The sequence below is a fragment of the Coenobita brevimanus genome, chromosome 40, assembly GCF_032717465.1.
Source record: "Coenobita brevimanus isolate Jiangsu-jjx chromosome 40, ASM3271746v2, whole genome shotgun sequence".
Classification (NCBI taxonomy): Eukaryota; Metazoa; Arthropoda; class Malacostraca; order Decapoda; family Coenobitidae; genus Coenobita; species Coenobita brevimanus.
The window spans coordinates 22963044-22985331 of NC_136993.1; positions in this window are offsets into that span (position 1 = coordinate 22963044).

The following is a 22288-nucleotide window of genomic DNA, read 5'->3' on the forward strand; positions in this document are numbered from 1 at the left end:
TGCCTCTAGTAGATTTCTTAACTCCTAGCACTTTTCAATCTCTGCTGTAAGTTCTCCAGCTATCACATCATCTTTCTTGTAGTCTGCTAAATGAATTAGGTTAAATTTATCAGGGTTGGTTTTAATTTCCATTTTTGTTTACTTCAGTACAGCACTGTATTTACATTTCTTCGGCTGTTATTAGTGCCATTAATATTCTTGATATTCCTGGCAGTGTTATAATTTGTGTGACTTCGCCATTATAAAACATGTCTAGACAATGAGTAGTAGGTTCAGGTGTGTCACGTGTAGAGAACACAAGCCAGTACGTTACCTTATGGTACACCGCTCTATTTCAAGCAGTGATCCTATCTTGGATTTTAATCTATTGTGGTCACTTGGTTTTCAAGGAAGTCACTGAGAACCTTTTCTAGATTTTCTGGGATATATATATATATATATATATATATATATATATATATATATATATATATATTAATTTAAGGCCATTGTGACATATTTTGTCAAACACTTTTGATACATCCCTCAGGACATGGTAATACTTATCAAAGATAGACATTGCCAGAGATACTGTTTCAATAATGGTTATAGCGCTGGCTAGTTGATCATACACTACGTGCATTCAGATGGTTCTCTAGTCTTTTGTTTATTGCTCTCAACAAATTTCCCTGGTATTTCTTGGAGCGAGTACGGAGGTGACTTAGCAGGTCTTGGAATTAAATGTATGATGGCTTCCTCAAATCGATCTGTAATGAGCCTGAAGATAACGTGGCATTGTGTACTTTTGTCAAGAGTTACACGGCTGGTAATACTACAGTATTTCTGTAATTTTTTTTTTGTTTGTATTACTACTTCTAAGGGCAATGTTTTTCACATTAATTACAATTCGTTTGTTTCTTTTACAGTTATTTTTCTGGTTACATAATTTTCGTCACTGAGTCTTGACATGTCTGAGTGATCGGAATGTAAGATCATTTTTATGTATGAAAAAATCGTTCACAATCTCTTCTTGATCAACTTCACTTTCTTCGTCACTCACTTGGAAAATGTTTTGCCAAATCTTTCAAAAAAGTTATTCTTCTTTCCCCACTTTTCTTCCACCGATTCTGTTTACAAAACATGGAACTGCACTCCCAGTCATTCTTCTCAATTGCTTTATCATGGTCCGAAAATGTCAAGGATCATTGTAAGAACTGTTAATTTCATAATTATTATCTATTTGTTCTTAGAGAGTTGCCTACATTATTCAGAAACTTTTACTTCCAGTCTTCTGTAAGTAGTTTAATTTCCATTTGTGATTTAGTTCAATATTCACTTGGTTTTTATATTGTTAAATCCACGTCCCACACTACCACAGGCTCCAACAGCAGAAGTACAGCATAGGAAGTATGTTACCCAGTGACTCGTTCTTCTTGGGGTCAGCCTTTCGGTGTACAACAGTAGATCCTTAAACAAGATAAACTCAGGCGTAATAATACAGGCTTTTCGCGTTCGCTGTCTTTATTTTACCATGTAAATACACTGTCTGCTTTACAACTCCAGAGCTATGCTAACTTCACAAGGCCACAATTCAAACTAAACTGAAACTCCTCTGTTATCCCCCTCCCATCATCTTTAAGATTCATTGCTTCTCCAACATTCTAGGACGTGCTGGTATCCACTCATAGCAACAACAGTTACCAGATCAGACACATCCAAAATATTCCCGAGTTTCCCTACGTTACATAGACCTCTAAATTCTTTAGCACAAAAACTGAAATTATATTACATACGGTAATTTAACAATCACCTAAATAAAACATTAAAGAGAAAATAAAAAAGAGAATAAGAATGAATGCGTAACTTTACGCAGTACCTCCACTCACAGTGGCACGCAATTTGGGAACTCTGACTTGTAATGGAAAATGCAAGAATCGTTAGGAATTCTCCATCACCCCCTCCCTAGTCATTTCATTGTCCTGACAAAGCTATGCAAGCCTTACAAACATAATCCTTAATCCCGAACAAAATATCTAACTGTAAACAAAATAATCCTTCAATTTATCAGGTCTTGTATGCCGCTTCTGACGGCGTCCCTACTCCTCCACACAGTGCACTCCTCCTGAAATGACTTGGACCTCATCCTTGTTCATTTCTACCCTAGGGAAACTATCGCCATCCTCTCGTGCTTCAGCTCCTTGGTCCTCCTCAATATCACAAACTACAGGTGTGCACAATTCCTCAGAGACGTCCCAGCTGTACTGTCCTTGCCCATGGTACTGCCATAGATGATTGACATGTATGACCATTGGGAGAGATTTCCTGCCTCCCCGAATCTGGTACGTTACCTCTGACAGGTGGTCCACCACAGCATAGAGCCCATTCCATGGGCTCTGCAACTTCAGTGACTGTCTCTTCTTCTGCTGAGGACTGTATAACGAAATACTGTCACCATCCTTGAAACTCACCACACTTGCCTCGGCATCATTTCACCTGAAAACCATAGCATTTCAGATTTGATGATGTACCTCATTCAGTCTTTCCTGAAGATGCTTCTCATAGTTGGAGATGTCAGTAGGCAGCTTTTCACCAGTTCTTCCCATTAACAAATCAACTGGCAATCGCTACTCATGGCCCAACATCAGTTTTGCAGGGGTGTAGCCGGTAGACTCGTGGGATGCAGATCCGTATGCCATTAGCAACACAGGTAATTTCTGATCCCATTCCATCTGTCCCTCTACACAGAATTTGGCCTGTTCTTGTCCCAAGGTCCAGTTGAGTTTCTCCATCATCCCATCCGATTGAGGCCTTAGCGGGGTCGTCTTTCCTGATCCCCAGTAACTTACAGTACTCAGGGAGCAACTGACTCAAAGTTTCTACCCTGGTCTGAATGGAGCTCTTGTGGCATCCCAAAATGACAGAAGAATTGGTCAACCAGAACCTGAGCAACAGTAGTGGCTTCATGATCGGGGATGGCATAGGCTTCTGGCCACATTGTGAAGTAGACCATGGCAACACATGTATACCGGTTTCCTCTTTGAGTGAGTGGCAGAGGTCCAGTAATGTCCGCTGTGACTCTTACAGCTGAAGAGTGGCACAACCACGTTTCTTGGGTCCCTCTTGGCACGGCATACATTACAGGCCCGACAACACTCTTCAACATCCTGCTGCATGCCAGTCCAGTAGAACCTCTGTCACAGCTGACTTAAAGCTTTCTTCACTCTCAGATACACACTGGTGATCTGGTTATGAGACTCTTCTATGACCTTCTTATGAACCACAAGTTGCTAATACTTGCTGAGGTCATCAGGTGTCTCCCACTGGTGCTCCAGTAGTTCGCTGATCAAACGAAGATCGTCCCACTAACTTCAGTAGCTCTTACACCTGTATTCTTAAACTTTTCCTTCCCTTTTAGATGCATGGGAAGGTCATCCTTTGCTGAATTGGTATTCTTCAAAAAAAAGAAAGAAAAAAAAAGAAATCCTTCCCTTTCTGAGCTGCTTGAAGGGCAAGGTCTTCTCTTCGAGCAGCCAAAATTATTGGAACTTGACGGAATCATTTGACCAGTCTCTTCAAAAATCCCTTCGCATTTTTTGTGTGTTCTTTTGTAGTTTATTGTCTTGAATATTTTTAAAATATCGATGAAAGGTGCTGTACAATATTATTGATACAATTTACAATGATATACTGTTTTTTAAATTGCTATTTGTATCTCCTTAAAGGTGTTACCCATGTCAACTGAGATGTTTAGCCAGACATAAACAGAGCAGACGATGTGCTACCTCCGATATTCATCCAGTTTTATATGATCTGACACTGAAAAATCTTATACGTTTTGGCCAAGGTCTCATGATGATTTTTTTTCAAAAAGTATTTTGCACGTTAATTTGCCTGGAAAAGGAAAATCTGCCATCATGGTCACACGAGTGGTTCAGCTCATGGCTTCCAGCTGGAAAAAAAAAAAAGGTGAGCACTGCCATGCAAGTACGTGAGACGGACGTTAACAAGTGATTCTTACATTTAAGAATAACAACATTAAAGATAATAATATTCCCCGAATATAATTTATTATAAAAATATTGTCTTAAGGAGAGAACACTGCTGCAGTGTTGACCAGAATGGTGTTTATGACTGAATGCAAACCAAGAGTATGGATGTTGTGAAGACCTCCCACATCTCAAATGGGTTGTGCTTTCATTATCCAGCACCAGATATGCGTGTTTTGATGTATTAATTTATAATCCTAACGTGCCACCATAACAAACATCAGCAGAATGGGTCATTTCACTTAACAGGGCTACCAACCTGAACATTTTCCCTTCCTTTCCAAGGGACTTTGTTTGAATACTGATGGAAATCAAAACTCTTCAATGGGAAGGGAAAGTTGAGGGAAGAGATTATTTTTAAGACTACGGCTATATTAGTCGCAGGGCTGAATCTGGAAACCTCTTCCCAAGATGGTTGTGCTGTACCCCTCTGCAGCCACTCTAGCACTGGTTGTAAATCTGTATCCTCCATCTGCCTCCTCCTCAGATCTTCTTCAGTTGACACTGGCCCTGTCACTGGAGTACAGCTGCATTTCTTGCTACGATCTTCTTTCCCACTACACTGCTTGAAAACTGGATCACAAGGTCGGTGACTCAGGCTGCCAGCATCGCCATGTACCCACCCAGGCCATTTTTTTTTTTTTTTTTTTTTTTAACAACAGAGGAAGGAAAAACAAATGAATAAAAAAATAACATTGGTTAACAAGATATAAAAAGTGTTATGGTTCTAGTATATTTTTAGGTGATTCTAAGCAACATCAACCAGTAAATTTCGAATATTATATCCAATTTTCGCCAGCACGTCCAGTTTTCGAGAACCATTATACCATTCAAAATCTGCTCATGTTGAAAAGTCCGATTCAACTCCAGTCGTAGAGATAAATATACCTTGTAAAGTTGCATTCGGCTAGTAATTGTGGCGGTTATATTACTTTCAGTTAAGTACCTGAATTGCAAGATATTTAGCAACTCAAAGTGAATCAGGCACAGCCGAAAGTCGGGGAAAATTTTCCCACCATCAAGCAGATGATTTTTTTTTTTTTTTTACACCAATTTATGCAATGGTAATCTTATAGTTGTTTTTATTCCATTTCAGCTTTTCTTTACTGTTACGGTGCCTTGATCTGTGTTGGTAAGCAATGAAGCACCGCAACTGTATGAATGCATCGGACTCTTTCTGCTACATCTGTTGATTCTTTACACCTGAAAGCCAGAAGAGACCAATTACAAGGAATGTTAACCCGTACCATCGCAGGCATTTTAGCAATTTTATACCCACCCAATCCCGGACCAAAAACGGAAAAAAAGATTATTGCATAAAACAATCCAAAAGGACATATAAATCAAGGAAAAACAAAATAAAGTACTCCTTGTAGGAGAAATAAGGGCAGGATGGCCGTCCGTTGTGTTTGTAGCCCAGTTTCCCAAGCTGTGAGCAACGTTTTCCCACCCAGCTGGGCGGAATGAGAGAGAACGGGAGAGGAAAATGGGGGATTCCCCTTTCTCAGTGTCCTCCACTGGCTCATATTGTTCCCCAGAATAGTCATCCAGGCAGGGGCGTCATTTCAATTTCCCTTGGGGGGGGGCATAGGCTATTTAGGAGGCCCCCCTACTCCCACCTCCCCACATGGGTAAGGTGACCAGACTTATTGGAGCTAAATGCGGGACATTGTCACGTGTGTGTGTATGCAGTATATATATATATATATATATATATATTATGATGTGGCAGGGGTAAACCAGTTCTGCCGTCGGGCCCTGCTGTGGATGTCACTGATTGCATTGCGCAGTTGACCCTTGTGCGGTGTGGTACAGTGAGGATCTGTCCATTCTCCCCTTTGGGGCTAAGATGCGAATGAATGTGTTTGAATGGATGAGTAAATGGAGAGTGAGTCGTCCTGTCTCGGCTACCTCCCTTTCCTTGGGGGAAGCAGCCTAGGTATATAGATAGATAAATAGATATATAGATAGATAGATAGATAGATAAATACATACACACACACACACACACACACACACACACACACACACACACACGTCTTTATATACACAATGCTGCACCTCGCCCTGAGGCTGCACATCAAACACTAACATCTTACACGAAATCCGAACTTACCATAGGCTACGGTACTTTTTTTTTTTTTAATAAATAACACAACGGAGGAAGGAAAAACAAATGAGTAAAAAAAAATAATCCATACACCAGATTACTGGTGTCCTCTGTTCATAAAGTATCTGTAACAGTTAGACTTGAACAGTTGTGGGTTGAAATTTGGAGGGAAACAACTCTGGGGAAGCGAGTTCCAGAGAGATGCAGTTCGGGCAATGAAAGAATTCTGATAGGCAGAAGTTCTGCAATATGGCTGAGTGACATTCCAGTCATGAGTGCTACCAGATGCCCGTGTAGCACGAGGGAAGGGATGGAGAGGTGGCACCATGGACGCAACTTCATCTGAGCATTTGCCAAAAAAATATCTGTAAAATAATGCAAGGGAGGCAACATTTCTTCTTACTTGCAGGGGAGGTAGTTTATATGTAATGGAAGGGTTGTTAATGATTCTAACAGCTTTATTCTGAATTTTGTCTAGTTGTCTTAATGCAACCTCTCCACAACCATTCCACAAGGGTGAGCAATATTCAAGCTGAGAGCACACATGACTCTTATAAATTATAAATTATTATCGGCGAAGAAGTTACGGACTCTGTACAATAATCCAAGTTTCTTTCAGGCGGTTTTAGCAAGTGATCTGACATGAGAGGTCCAGCTGAGGGCACTGTTAAGTGAGATGCCAAGAATTTCAATACTTTTGGAGATGGGAATATTAGTAGCACTGAAGGTAATGTACGAATCTGGCAATATCTGTCTATTAGTAAACTGTATATATTTAGTTTTACTAGCATTAAAAGAGACAAGGTTGTTTTGTCCCCATTCACTGATTGTAGATAGATCTTGATGTATGGAGATGGCTGTACTGAGTTGAGAGGTAGAGATATTAGACTTCGTAAATGGATGTCTGAGTGTGAATGAACTATGTCGTGTTTAGTCATCTGCATATGAGTGAATGGGATTGTGAGTGACAGATATCATTAATATGAACCAGAAATAGGGTTGGCGCCAGAACTGATCCCTGTGGCACGCCGGTGTTAATTGAGTGGAAATTGGAATATGCATCATCTACTTTTACTCTTATTTTCCGGTCACTAAGATATGAAGAAATCAAAGGAACAAAAGACGTTAGTCCATAGCAATGGAGTTTGGACAGCAGGGAACGGTGCCATACTTTGTCGAAAGCTTTAGAGATATCAAGAGCTACTGCATGAGTTTCTCCAAAAAGATCAATTGATTGATGGATGGTATGAGTTAAGAGATTGAGTATGTCAATGGTGGATCTTTCATGGCGAAAACCATATTGTCTATCACTAGTTAAGTTGTTGGATTCAAGATGTTTAACAATGTGCTTATTAATTTCAAATACCTTACCAAGAGAAGATGTGACAGCTATTGGTCTGTAATTGGAGGGGTCAGACGATCTTCCTTTCTTCGGAACTGGGTGGATATTGACTTCTTTGCATGAATTTGGGAATAAAGAAGTACGTATGCATAGTCTGAATAATATAGCTAGGACAGAGGCAAGTTCAGGGGAACACTTTTTCAAAACAATTGGAGGAATTCCATCTGGGCCTGGAGCTTTGTTGGCAGGTAAATTGTCTAGGATGGATTTTACGTATCTTGTCTGCATTTTAACAGGGGCAATTTCGGGAGAAACTGACCGGACCAAAGATATCGGTCAGTGTTACACTCTTTATATTAACAATTCGATTTTTCATTTATTGGTTTGGATTATGCTTAATTTTACTATTTCATCATAAGTTCATAAAAGCTCATGTTATATCTAATGTAAAAGTAATTTTCTGAAAGCGGGACATTTAAGATAATTTGCTTAATAAGCGGGACATTTAAATTACAATTGAAAAAGCGGGACAGACGTCAAAAATGCGGGACTGTCCCGCCTAAGGACTCTGGTCACCTTACACATGGGGGGGTGGTCAGCAAGCATTTTGAAGCCACATGCAAAGCTATATTTAGAGAATTAAATCAGTAAACAGATGTATATACTGTATAGAATTATTTATTAAACCAATTACTTCCTTACACACACACTAATCGATATTCTAGCATTGGCAGTATTTCTATGTGAAGTTGAATATGTAATTTAAAGTGCATGGTAAAGTACCTATAGTTGCATTATATGCTAATGAACTTGGCTAATAGACCAAATAGCAATTATTTTATTTTTATTGGTGAAAGCTTTAACTGACTTCCTTCTTATAGCCTAATGAAAAGATAATGAATAAATAATTGAAAATGAAAAGTTGTAAACTTGTAACTGAATTAAAAATGTAAATCTTTTAGCTTACTAGCCCCAAAATACCATGAACCAAATAAAGTAATGTGAAAAAGTAAGCTCTACACTAAGAGGTGGGAGAAATAAAATGATGGTTTTTAAATCTGGAAGACACTCAGGTAAGAATAGTATATTAATTTCAGAATTCATTAGAGGAAATTGAAAACTAAACTACGTATATTTATTGCATTGAATAATGAATTAACTACTGCAACAGTGGATATCTCCGTGATCTCTTCTTTGCAAAGTTATTTGTAGTGCCCTTTGTGGCCTTCGTGCCATGGTGAATAATGCCGTATATTCTACCTAAAGCAGCTTTATACTGTACCAATTCCAAGAGATTATCATAGTTACATGACAAGATATCATACATTAATTTGACATGTGAGGTAGTGTGTGGGGAGAAGAGAAGACGAAAGGGTATGCAAGGAACAGCATGGTGGAATGAAGAGGTGAGAGAGGCTGTGGCACAAAAGAAGAAAGTATATAGTGAGTGGATGAGAAACAGGGGTGTGGAAGAAGTTGACAGACGGATGAGAGAGTTATATATAGAGAGGAAGAGAGAGGTGAAAAGAGTGGTAAGAGAGAGTAAGAAGAGAGTGAATGAGGAATTTGGAAGGAATTTCAGTGTAAAGTGGAGGGAACGTAAGAAACTGTTCTGGAAAGAGGTAAAGAGAGTTGGACAGGGTGTCAAAGGAGTTAGAGAGTGAAAGATAAAAATGGTAGATTACTAGTGGAGAAGGGAGAAAAAGTGAGGAGATGGAGGGAACACTTTAGGGTATTGTTGAACATAGAGAATGAAAGTAATGCGAGTGTAAGTGGCTGGGCAATGGCTGGGAGAACGAGGGATGTGAGAGAAGAGTGGAAGAAATCAGTAGGATGGAAGTTGTGGAAGCAATGAAGAAAGTTAAAATGGGGAAAGCCCTAGGATTTGATGGAGTGTGTGGTGAAATGCTGAAACATGGGGAAAAGATACTAGTCGAATGGATGTGGAAGATGTGCAGATTAGCCTGGGAGGAAGGTAGAGTCCCGTAGGATTGGAAGTCAGGTATAATTATTCCCCTGTACAAAGGAAATGGGGAAAAAGAAGTATGTGGTAATCATAGGGGTATTTGTCTTCTTAGTGAAATAGGAAATGAATATGGTAGGATACATACTGACAGAGTTAGGGAAATAACAGAGGAATTAGTTGGAGAAGAACAGGAAGGTTATAGAAAGGAAGAGTTTGTGTAGATTAGATATTCATTCTTAGCTCTTCAGGAGAAAAGTTTCTAGAGAAGGGAAAGAAGTTCTCTGTGGCCTTCATGGATTTGGAGAAAGCATATGACAGGGTGGATAGACAAGGATTGTGGAAAGTATTAAGAGTCTATGGAGTAGCTGGGAAGATGCTGAATGCCGTGAAGAGTATACAGTATATGAGAGTGCTAAGGCTGCAGTGCGTGTGGATAGTGATCCGAGTGAATTTTTCTATTTGAAGGTTGGATTGAAACAGGGATGTGTCATGTCTCCATGGTTGGTCAATCTGTATATGGAGGGGGTAATAAAAGAGATACAAGGTAGGGCAGTGGATGGTGGAGAGGCCATATTGAGAGAGGGCAGTGTTTGGAAACTCCCTGTTCTGTTGTTTGCAGATGATACTGTGTTAAGTGAAGACGAAGGGGAGCTACAAGGCTTGGTGGATGGGTTTGGAAGAGTGTGTAAGAAACGGAATATAAAGGTGAATGTAGGGAAGAGTAAAGTTATGGTTTACGAGAGAGGTGAAGTCAATGAATTTGCAGTGGGGTTCTATGAGGAGGAAATGGAAAATGTGAGCGTGTTTAAGTACTTGGGTAATGTGATGAATAAGGATGGAAGTTTGGTGGGTGGAGTGCTTGAAAGGGTACAACAAGGAAGAAAGGTTGCTGGTTCCTTGAAAGCAGTGATAAGAAACAGGGAAGTGAGCATGGAAGTGAAAAAGTTACTACATGACAGTATTGTGATACCATCTGCAACATATGGAAGTGAAGCTTGGACCTTGTTGGAGGAACAGAAGTCAAGAGTGAGAGCAGTGGAAATGAGTTATTTGAGAGGAGCATGTGGGGTCACATGGAGAGACAGACTGACAAATGAGGAAGTGAAGGAGCATTGTTGTGTGGATGTGGATGTAATAGGAAGCGTTAGGAGAAACACACTGAGGTGGTTTGGCCATGTGGAGAGGATGGAGAGTGAGAGACTGACGAGGAGAGTGTATGTGAGTGAGGTGGGGGGGAGAGGGAGGGGGAGGCCAAGGATGAGATGGGGGGATGGAGTGGAGTGGTATATGAGAAAGGGGGGTGTGAGCTGCGAGCAGGACAGTGAAATGGAGGGGGACAGGCTGACATGGAGGCGATTTGATTGTGGCCACTCCTTAGGGAATTAAGGCGTCTGACAATTGATGGGTAGATAGAACTGTGTTCATACATACTGTACTTTACCAGCCCTTACATAATGAACTTCCCACGGTGTCTGCTGTCTGACTGGCTGGCCGCTGGGTTGTGTTGCTTATCGTGTCCAGACCACGTTACCAAGATATAAAGAAAACATTCGAACTTTTAATTCCGATATCGAACCACAAAAATAAAATAAAACAATGCTTTCGTGTATAATTCTGTTTTTATTTTTTTGTAAAGCATACATGTCCCTTAAGTGTTTGTGACTTAGACTTTGTCATATAGATTTTCTAAAAAAAAAAAAAAAAGGGTTACTTGGTTCTGATGACACCCTGCCGCCCCCCCCCCCACCGGCCCCTTTCTCCTCACGGTCCCATGGTATCTCACCTCCCTTCTGCATCTTTCCACCTCCCACTTTGGGAACCACTGATCTAAATGAACTCTTAAGACTCCTACCTACAGGTACGTGCTTCCTAAGAAGAAAAATTTTTAATGATAGCCGGAATACAATAAAAAAGGCAGCTCGATACTGAAGTTAACTGAACAGGGGGCTAGGAACATTTTTACGTTGACATCCTTTAATATACCTAGTAAATTATTGTTATTATTACACACACACACACACACACACACACACACACACACAGATATATTTCGCTCAAAACGTACTGAGGCTAAATACAAATTATTTTTAATTTCATGATGTTAACCTTATATTTTTTTCATTAATTGTAGTTGATTTGGAGGCCCCCTCAGAAAGCTTGGGGGGGGAAGCGCCCCTCGCTGCCCCCCCCAAATGACGCTCCTGCATCCAGGTCTTTCTCTTCTGATGAATCACTAATTGAAAAGTTAGAGGGGACCATGTGACAATTTCAACAGTCTCTTCCAGCCCAATGAGGCGGTAAAATGGTGCAATTTTCGCGACATCCTGACGCTATGATGGACAGTGGCACACTGATGTTATCCACCCATGCAGAACCAAACTCAGTACTATAACTACTTGGACACAGTGTTGCCAATACATTAAGATACTCCTTAGCAAAAAATTAACTAGATTAAAGCAGTTTGAGATGTGCTACGGCACTCAAATTTTGCTGTCAGCACCATCACGTCGCTGGGATTAATCAAGACATTTTGTACTGTCGGCACAATGCCGATGGCGGGATTGTACGCGTTAAAAGTGCTTACAAACATTACTTCAAAATAATGTCCTGATGGTAATGAAGACAAGAAGTGGGCACCCCATACTGCATGTAAGCTCGGTGTAAACCACATGAAACGTCCATCAGGTATGCCTTTCGCTGTACCAATGGTTTGGCATGAACCAAATGATCACTGTCCTGACTGCTACTTTTGCCTCACTAACACCAAAGGGAATTCAGTAAAAACTAGGTCCAATATCAGGTACCTTAACCCTTTCACGCGGGTAAGGTATTAAGTTTTGTGGGACATGACACACCGGCTTTTCTCCCCTCCCCTCCACCCACCGCATGCTCCAAAAATGTGTATTCTCTGCTTATTTTCACCACCCAAACATATTAATTTTGCCACAAAACCCACATATTCCTATTCGTTGATGTTTGTTCTACACGATAAGCAAACACACACACACACACACACACACACACACACACACACACACACACAAAAACAAACACACTATAAGTACATTAGAGTAGTGTGAATAAACATTCAAGAGCATACATCTTATTTCCCAACATCATAAGTCGAATTTTTACTAATCAATCTCTATATGTTATACCATCATTCGAAAGACAATTTTATTAGCTTTCCAATGCCGGAGGTCGCAGCTTGATACGAGGTATGGTGTTCGAGTAATATACGAAAAAGTAAAACCCATTTCTGACAGACAACAGATTTTTTTTTTTTTGTGGAGTGCTAGCAAAAAACTTTTGTTGCCACTGTTATGCTTTTATTTTATCATCCTATGCAGAATTTAATTGCCTTTCATTTGAGCCCAAACGGTGATCCTAGGCCTCATAGTTTTCGAGAAAAATGCAAAAAACTACGGTGTACCCATGCTGTGTCATGACTGTAGGGCAGTTTCGTGCCTTCCTCTAAGCTACTGGACGTATTTCACCAATTCTTTGTACACTAGATATGCACACTATATTGACATGATTCACTGTCACTATTATTATAGCTGAATACTCACATTTGGTGCAGAGTAGAGGCAGTATAGTTGATTAGAAACAGTAGCACACTCTTCGCTGGGCCAACGGCTGATAATGACCAGGATTGCTTCACAAACGCCAAATTTCCTATTGCAAACACCAAACCTAATCACAACAGTGCCCAAACACTATACACAAGCACTACTGGTATAGTGAAATATGTTGCATGGCTGGTATGGGGGAAAGACTGGATATTTAAAGGGACAGAACCACGCAGTTCCTTCCCCACTCACACCTCATTTGGTACTGAATAACCTGTCTGCTCTCTTGTTGGTATTGGGATCCACAGTTGCCAACTCATTACTTTTGACGAGGAGCAGGGAAGCTATGACGTCTCCAAAAATGATGCCGATCGGCCGAAAACTTTTCCTCTGATGAAAGTTTTTATGCTTTAATGACACCAAAAGCGTCAAAGAGTATAGTCGCAGCCACACCCATATGACAACAAACACGTCATCGTGCGTGGAGGGGTTAACGTACCTTCTCTAAGGCAAGAACCCCATGGCCCTGAGCTTCCAGTTCCACATCCTCCATTAAGTATAAGTGAATCAGAACCTAGTGAGGAGGAGTGTTGCATGGATGCCGACTTTCAAGAAGATTAAGACGGCAAGGGGCCACGTCTTATCAGTCAGGCAGAGCTGCATGACCTTATAAGAGACTTTGACTCCCCCATGGAGAAAAATGATATCCTTGGATCTCGACACAAACAATGGAATATGCTACAAGGTGGAGTTTGTACCACCACTTTCCATCATAGATATGAAATACTCTCAATTTACTTCAAGATGGATGACATGCTTTGTTACTATTATGATGCTGTATCGTTAATGCAACACATTTGTAAATCTCGTCTTTATCAAAAAGGAAAATGGCAGTTGTTCATAGATTCTGGAAAGAATGCACTGAAGGCAGTCCTTCTCCATATTGGAAATAAGCTTCCTTTTGTTCCAGTTGTGCATGCCCATGGAATGAATGAAAGTTATGAAACTATGAGTACTCTGTTGACTGCAACTGGCTACAAAACACATCAGTGGAGCATCTGTGGGGAACCTGAAAGTGATCTGCTTGCTTCAAGGACAAAGCACATACGTTTTCTCTGTTCATGGGACATCAGGGCATACGCTAAGCATTACACACAAAAGGTATGCCCATTGTGACCGAAAAATATGACTGGAAGCTTCAATTGTCCTAACAAACCTCTTATTGACCCCGAGAAGGTATTCTTTCCTCCACTTCATTTGGAATTTTGATGAAGAACTTTGTGAAGGCCATGGATCAAGTTGGTGCTGGCTTCCTCTGTGTACAAAGTTCCTAGGCATTGTATCTGAGGCCAAAGTAAAGGCATGTTTTTTCAATAGTCCCTCAAATTTACCTTATACTCAACGATCAGGGTTTTATAAAGAGCTTATCTGAGCTGGAAATGGCTACTTGGGGGAGCTTCATGGTTCTTGACAAGAATTACCCAGGACATTTTTGAGCATCGAATTATGAGGAGCTTGTGGACAGGATGTTGAAAAGATACTATGCACTCGGTGTTTCAATGTCACTCAAGATAAATTTCTTCCATTCTCATTTGGTCTTCTTTCTATTAATTCCTGGCAATGTCAGTGATGAACATGGCGGAAGGTTTCACCACGAAATTATCATAATGCAGAACCGATATCAAGGCTAATTCAATCTGAACGTGATAAGCGACTGTTGTTGGACTTTACAGCTTGAGAGTAATTGTTCCTACAAACACAATATGCAGAGGCACTTCCAAAGTACAAAGGTCATGTAATAATGTTTTGTATATATATATATATATATATATATATATATATATATATATATATATATAGGTTTGTGCATAGTACATGATATAAATTTAAGACTAAGTATATTATTTTTGTAACAATATATAGACTTATTTTCACTTATTTGACGAATTTGCATGTTTCATGGAATTTTCCCTTACTTATGATGTAGTACATCAAGGATACGTGAGGTAAAGTTTAGGGTCAGTTTAGAAATTGGGGGTAATAAATTAGTTATACACAGGTGACAATAAGTCAGAACCATTTTGGCTGTTGACCAGTGTAATCCAGTTTACTGGAGTCCTCCATTCATCATATATCTGTAACAGCTGGACTTGTCAGCTGTAGGTTGAAGTTTGGGGGGAAACAACTCCGAGGATGCGAGTGTCAGAGATGCAGTTCGGGGAATAAAAGAATTTTGATAGGCAGAAGTTCTGCAATATGGCTGTGTGACATTCCAGTCATGAGCACTACCAGATGCCCATGTAGCACGAGGAAAGGCATGGAGAGGTGGCACAATGGACGCAACTTCGGCTGAGCATTTGCCATAAAAGTATCTGTAAAATAATGCAAGGGAGGCAACATTTCCTCTTACTTGTAGGGGAAGTATCTATCTATCTATCTATTGCCAGACGCCATAATCCCGTAAGGGGTGGCCATTTGACTCTGAGTTATTTGTTTTATGGAGAGGATCAATAACCCTCCACCAACCCACTTGTTGACACGTAGGGAGCACATATGGTTTGGTTATATGGTTACCAACCAGCATTGTAAATGGTTTCTTGGCTTACAGGAAACTATTTGGCTTGTCACACAATGTAAAGTCACCTGTAAAGAAAAGAAAAGCAATAAGAAGTGACAGGAGAGATGGGAGAAATACGAAGACAGAAGGGCAGGCACAGAAAAAGAATGATAAAGGCTAAGAAAGAAGTAGGCAGCACTATATCAAGTGAGTGGATGATGGTCGCTGCCACCTACCACTTAGTTTATTTATAACTGCAGGGTTATTAATAATTCCAACAGCTTTGTCCTGTAATTTACCTAGTTGTTTCAGTGCAGCCTCCCCACATCCACTCCACAAGGATAAGCAATATTCAAGTTGAGTGAACACATGACTCTTATAAATTATAGCTAACTGCTCGTCACTGAAGAACTTACTGACTCTCTGTATAATAATCCAAATTTTTTCGAGGCCGTTTTAACAAGTGATCTGACATCAGAGGTCCAGCTGACGGGCATTGTAAATGAAACTATGAGAATATCAGTACTTTTGGAGACTGGAATATTAGTTGCATTGAAAGTAATATACGAATTTGGTAATATTAGTAAATTGTATATATTTGGTTTTACCAGCATCAAATGAGAAAAGGTTATTTAGTCCACATTCACTGATCTTACAGAAGTCTTCATTTATGGAGATGGCTGTACTGAGTTGAGAGAGATAATAAACTCTGTAAATGGGTATTTGAGGGTAAATGAACTGTGAAGAGGTCAGTCATCTGCATATGAATGGATGGGATTGTGGGCGAGAAGAGATCATTAATATGAACTAGGAATAGGGTTGGTGCCAGAACTTATCATTGTGGGATGTCGGCATTGAGTGGAAATCGGAATATATATCATCTATTTTTATTTTCCTGTCACAGAGATATGAGGAAATCAAAGGAACAAAAGACGTTAGTCTGTAGCAGGGGAGTTTAGACAGCAGGGAATGGTGCCACAGTCTGTCGATAGCTTTAGAAATATCAAAGGCTACTGCATGAGTTTCTCCATGCTTGTCAATTGATTGATGGATGGTATGAGTCAGGAGACTGAATATGTCAGTGGAAGATCTTTCGTGGTGAAAACCATAATGTCTATCACTAATTAAGTTATGGGTTCAAGATGTTTAATTGTATGCCTATTCCTTACAATTTCAAATACTTTACCAAGAGATGATGTGATAGCTATTGGTCTGTAATCAGAGAGGTCAGAGGAACTTCCTTTCTTTGGAATTTGGTGGATACTGGCTTCTTTCCATGAATTAGGGAGTGTAAAAGTACGCATGCATAGTCTGAATAATTTAGCTAGAACAGAGGCAAGTTCTGGGGAACACTTTATCAAAACAGCTGGAGGAATTCCAACTGGGCTTGGAGCTTTGTTGGTTGGTAAATTGTGTAGGATGGATTTTACGTACCTGGTCTGTATTTTAAGTGGAACTATTTCAGGAGAGTCAAGTTCTAGTACTAGGACGTTCTGGCTGACTTCCTGTACTGTAGAATTTCTGGCAAATGTACTGGCAAAGATATTTACTTTCCCATGTGGGTCATTTGTAATGCTGCCATCTGAGTGGGGGAATGGAGGATGACTTGTTAAAGTTATCACTGAAAGAACTGAGAGGTGACAAGAATTTTCTATAGATCTTTTCCACGTGACGTCACTTGTCGTGACTTTCGTTTACGGCGCCACACAGGACGGCAAATTGCCATTCATCTAGAGAGAGAGAATTGCAGAATCCACGATCGTATTCGACCGTTGTGCCTTTGGCTGTAAGACAAGGCAGAAAACTGCAAGTGGGGTACACTATTACCAGTTTCTAGCCAATAAGAAAAAGCGAAAGACATTGATAGCTGCTGTGAAGAGGGAGAATTGGCAGCCGATGGCCTACCCCCACCTCTGTAGCAAGCATTTCATATCAGGTGAACCGATGATTTGTGAGTAGATACGGGCATATTTTCCATTTTTAGCAGTTGCAGGTGTCATGGGATATCCAAATTATGTCGCAATGCACAAGACCCACACGGCCATGTGTGTGCGTGGGAAAAGAGAGGGAGGGTCCATGTCACAGGCCTTGTTTTGTTATTGTTCCAGAGTTTCACCCAACGAAATTGGACATAACAGTGATGATCAAGAATGTTCGATGCACAACTAAAACCGATGAAATTACAGGCTGGGTCATACTTAAAGTTTGGTTAGTTTATGTAAGAAGGTTAGCTTAGCTTAGTTTAGGTTAAAGCTTATATTTTTATTATTTCAATGTTTTTCAGTGTGATTCATTTGAAAGTGATCTGTTATGGTGAAACATTTTAACAATAGTGCAGTACAGAACACTGTTCAACATTTCAGTATAAAATTGTTATATACCACTATGAGCCTGTGTGCTAAACATTGTTTCAATTACAGTTGAAGCATAATTATTAGTACCATTATAATTATCTATTCTATGTAGAAATGATCGTTGCTCCACAGAATGCAAACCTGTTAATATATGCTCCAATTAAATATATATTTTTCACTTAGTACAAAAATACTATAATTACAAATGAGAGGATAAATACTGTACTTAAATCAACAGCCCCCTATATTTATCATTTACCAGGTTTGTAGCTATTAAAATTTTTTTGTTAATGTATAATGTAAAATTATTAAAACCATATTGTTGACGTCTTTTAGTTCTATGTTGTGGTACTCATCAGCATGAAACAAATGACATGGATTGTAATTTGTACTAGTGTTATGTTTCACTTGTAATGTAAAAGATAACTTCAACAGTATTATTGACAGTTTTAGCATATACTATCAATTATGCGTTTTATGTAAAACTACTACTGTGTGTATGTATCTAGGCCTATAATTACTGAAATATCCAATATAAGTAAATATTTTGGTAAACTTCCGGAATTACACCCAACTCACCTTGAAGCTTAAAATGTTCATTTTTTAATGTTTCATGGTGTAATTAATTTGAATCTGATATTCATTTTCGTCGGAAATTACTTTTTTTTAATACCGAACCAAGCTAACCCAACCAACCTAACCTAGCTTAACCTAACTTAGGAACTAACTTGAAGATTAAGAATGGAGGATAACTGCAGTAGGAGGTAGATGGCTCCCACAAGAGTGTGACTAATGTACTGCAGTATGAAACAGACAGCTCCCACAAGAGTGTGACTAATGTACTGCAGTATGAGACAGACAACTCCCACAAGAGTGTGACTAATGCACCCTGCTTACAATAGGCCATGCAGGCCCATTCTAGGCAGCTCTCACAGGTGTGTGACTACAAAAATGACAAATTATGCATGCAACCAATACCTGTCATATGCTTATCTAGTCTGTGCTTGAAACTTTCTAAATAGGGGGCAGCAACAAGGGTACATCACTGGGAAACTTATTCTATTCATCAACTACTCGAGTCCCAGTCAGTGTATATAATCCCTCCTCCCGTGGTCCCTGGTCAATAATTTCCTGATTACCAATACCGTATCTCAATTCCAGCTCTCTATGTTGCACATATACAAGATGACATGTCTGTTTAACTTGAAGGATGCCCCAGTGAACTTTGACGGGCTGTTTGCCAAACAGTGATAGAGACATTCATATCTGAGATCTGGTTTCGGTCCCCAGTCCTTGAAATTGGTGAATTTCTCCCTATATATGTTGTAATGATCTAGCCCCAAACACTTTATCTCGTTCCTGTACAGATCTTGGTGGCATAGATTCAGAATTCTACACATATCTGACAGTTTCATCTCTGACAGCCCTGTTTGGACAGCCATTACTGCAAGGATTTTGTCGTCCAGTATGGAGTCATAAACAAAACCACATGTTTTCCGTGACGTCACTGGTAACGGTCTATTGTCATTAGGTTTGTTAAGTAGTTTTCATGTTTGATTTTGAAGAAAGTTTGATTTAGCGAGATTTATTACAACTTTTGTATGATTTCTAGCAATTTTAAATTGACCGAGTGACTTGGATTTTTTTTTTTTTTTTAAGTAAGAGTTATATGTTAATGACTTTTGGGCCGTTGCTCTGGCACAGTTGTTATCAAATCATTTTGGAGAATACGATCTTTTAGTGAACTGTTGACTTGGTATGATTAAATCCATACAAGCTAGCATGAAGTCATTAATGTGGGACTGGGTAGAATTGATATCACAAGACAAGAAAGACTGCCATGGAATATCAGCAAGATAATTTCTAAATCCATCCCAGTTTGCCCTGCCAAAGTTCTACTGGGTCAACCTGACAGATTCAGAACTTTTAGGTTTGGGGGGCTGACTAATGAGACTTTGATGAGATTGTGGCCGGAGGATCCAAGTGGTGACAGTACTTCTATCCCATACTGATCTGGATTATCTGTCAGGAATAGATTCTAGAGATGGGTATTATGGTCAGGATTATCTGGTATTCTAGTTGGCTGCTTTACCAACTGCGTGAGATTAAACAATTCTACAAACTGCTCGCACTCTAGACCAGCTTCGTCGGTCCTGGCAGAATGCAATAACCATTCAACATTATGTATGTTAAATTCACTCAAAATCGTAATTTCGGTGCTAAGAGCAAGGTTAAGGTTACTCAACTGTGTGGATATGGAGTCAAATACATGGGGTTCTGAAGAAGCATTTGGGAAGTGATAGACTACACAGATATACTGTATTTGGTAATATTTAGATAACACTACAGTACGTAACACGATTGTTGTTCCTGGGTAGTGGGTGTTATTTTCTGATATTTTCAGTCTCAGAACCATGAAAAACGGCTATTACTCTCATCAGACTTCGTTTTTGTGACTAGGAGAGTGATTTTTATGCCTTCAAACATGTGAAAAATGGCTACCTAGGCAGAGTGAGGTGAGATCTTGGGTGAACGAAAACCTTCACTTCATAAATGACTTTACGTGTGTCTGCATATGCCGATGTCAGCACTGCATGTCATTTTGCTGAGCTCAGTGACTGGCTGAAGCACATTATTCAAACATGAACCGTTTCTGGATGATACCTTTCCGTGTGTGGGCACTGTCAGTTTGAAGTGAAGTCAATCTGAGTGGAGCTTAATTGAAAGGCTTGTAAATTTATATTATACAGTATATCAATTCTTTATCGAATTACGGATGAACTGTGGATTTTTATAGTAATGGTTCTAATTTTGATGAACTCTAAATTCTGTACCACTTTTTTTTTATCATTGCAAACATGGATGTATCTATGTTTTCATAGATGTCATCTAGAGGTTGTAAGCATTCCGCTGATGTGTTTTGCAATATTTGTGGTCAGTTTATTAAAACGAGAAAGAAGAATATTCTGTTGGAGCATATGTCAAGACGTGTTAAGCTTATAAGGCTTATTTTGACAACGTGGAATGGGAGCCACTTCTGGACCCTAGAAAAGTACTGATACCAGCCTTACACATCAAATTGAGCCTCATGAAACAATGTGTCATGGCTCTGGACAAGCGGTCGGCGGCACTTCAGTACCTACCAGACTTCTTCCCCCTGCTATCAAAGGCGAAAATCTAAGCCAGTATTTTCATTGGTCCACAGGTTAAGAAGATCATGGAGTACAAAGATTTTCCCAACAAGATTTTGAAAGTGGCGAAAGTTACTTTGGACAGCCTGATAGCAATGGTTGGCGATTTTCTTGGAAATCACAAGGATGAAGACCATGTGGAGCTGATTGACAACCTCATAAAGAACTATGGTGCCATGGGCTGTAGAATGTCACTCAAGATTCGTATGCCTCATTCCCATCTTGATGAATTCAAGGACAAAATGGGTGCATATTCTGAAGAACAAGGAGAACGCTTCTATCGAGATATATACCTAGGACAGTATACCGTGAGCATGATGGGGGACTACATTTGGGGGCTGGTCCGTGAAAATGATCTACTATACAAAGGAAAAGACAAACCCACTCATTCTTTCTACAGAAAATTAGTAAATATAAAAAATCATTCTCCTGTTTACAAAAGCAAAGTTTTAGGGTGATGATATATGTTCTTTGTAGTTTTTGAGCAAAACAAATAAGGAAATAGTACTTATTACACAGGAACAGAATTTTTATATTTTTTTCTTGTATAGTGTAATTTATTTTATACAGTGAGTAATCAAGAGCACTTGAAGCAAGTAAAGTTGCATTTCATAGGTGTGCTGGTCCAGCTTCCCAGGCCAGTGTGCCAGTTGTTCTTCCAGATTCTCTAACCCGGCACCTCCCTGCAGATTTTTCACCAATGTCCCCTCCCCCCCCCCTCCCACTGCCAGCAGATTTTCACATTATTATTTTTTGGCTCAAACCTCCGCTTTTTATGAGAAACATTGGGAAACACACACAAAAAGTGCTCACCTGAGTTTATAAGTGTGTTATACAGGTGTCCCTCTGAACTCTTGGTACTATCTTCTCTGGAGCCATACTGCTGCTGTCACGTTTTCTATGGTAGGGGTAACTATTGCAAACCACTCAGAATAGATAGATATTTGTTCATTTGGTACGAATTTATATGTAATACAAGAATATATTGGTTTTCACACAATAATATAGGCAATATAAGCGACTATGATCACTGAAAACATCAACATACCGCACCTTCCTTGGCAACGTTACCTCTACATTACTTCTGCTCATTTCTTCCTCCGGCTCCACTTACTCTTCGTCCTCCACATCGTCATCGATTGGGGACTCACTCTCGCCTGTGAAGGCATCA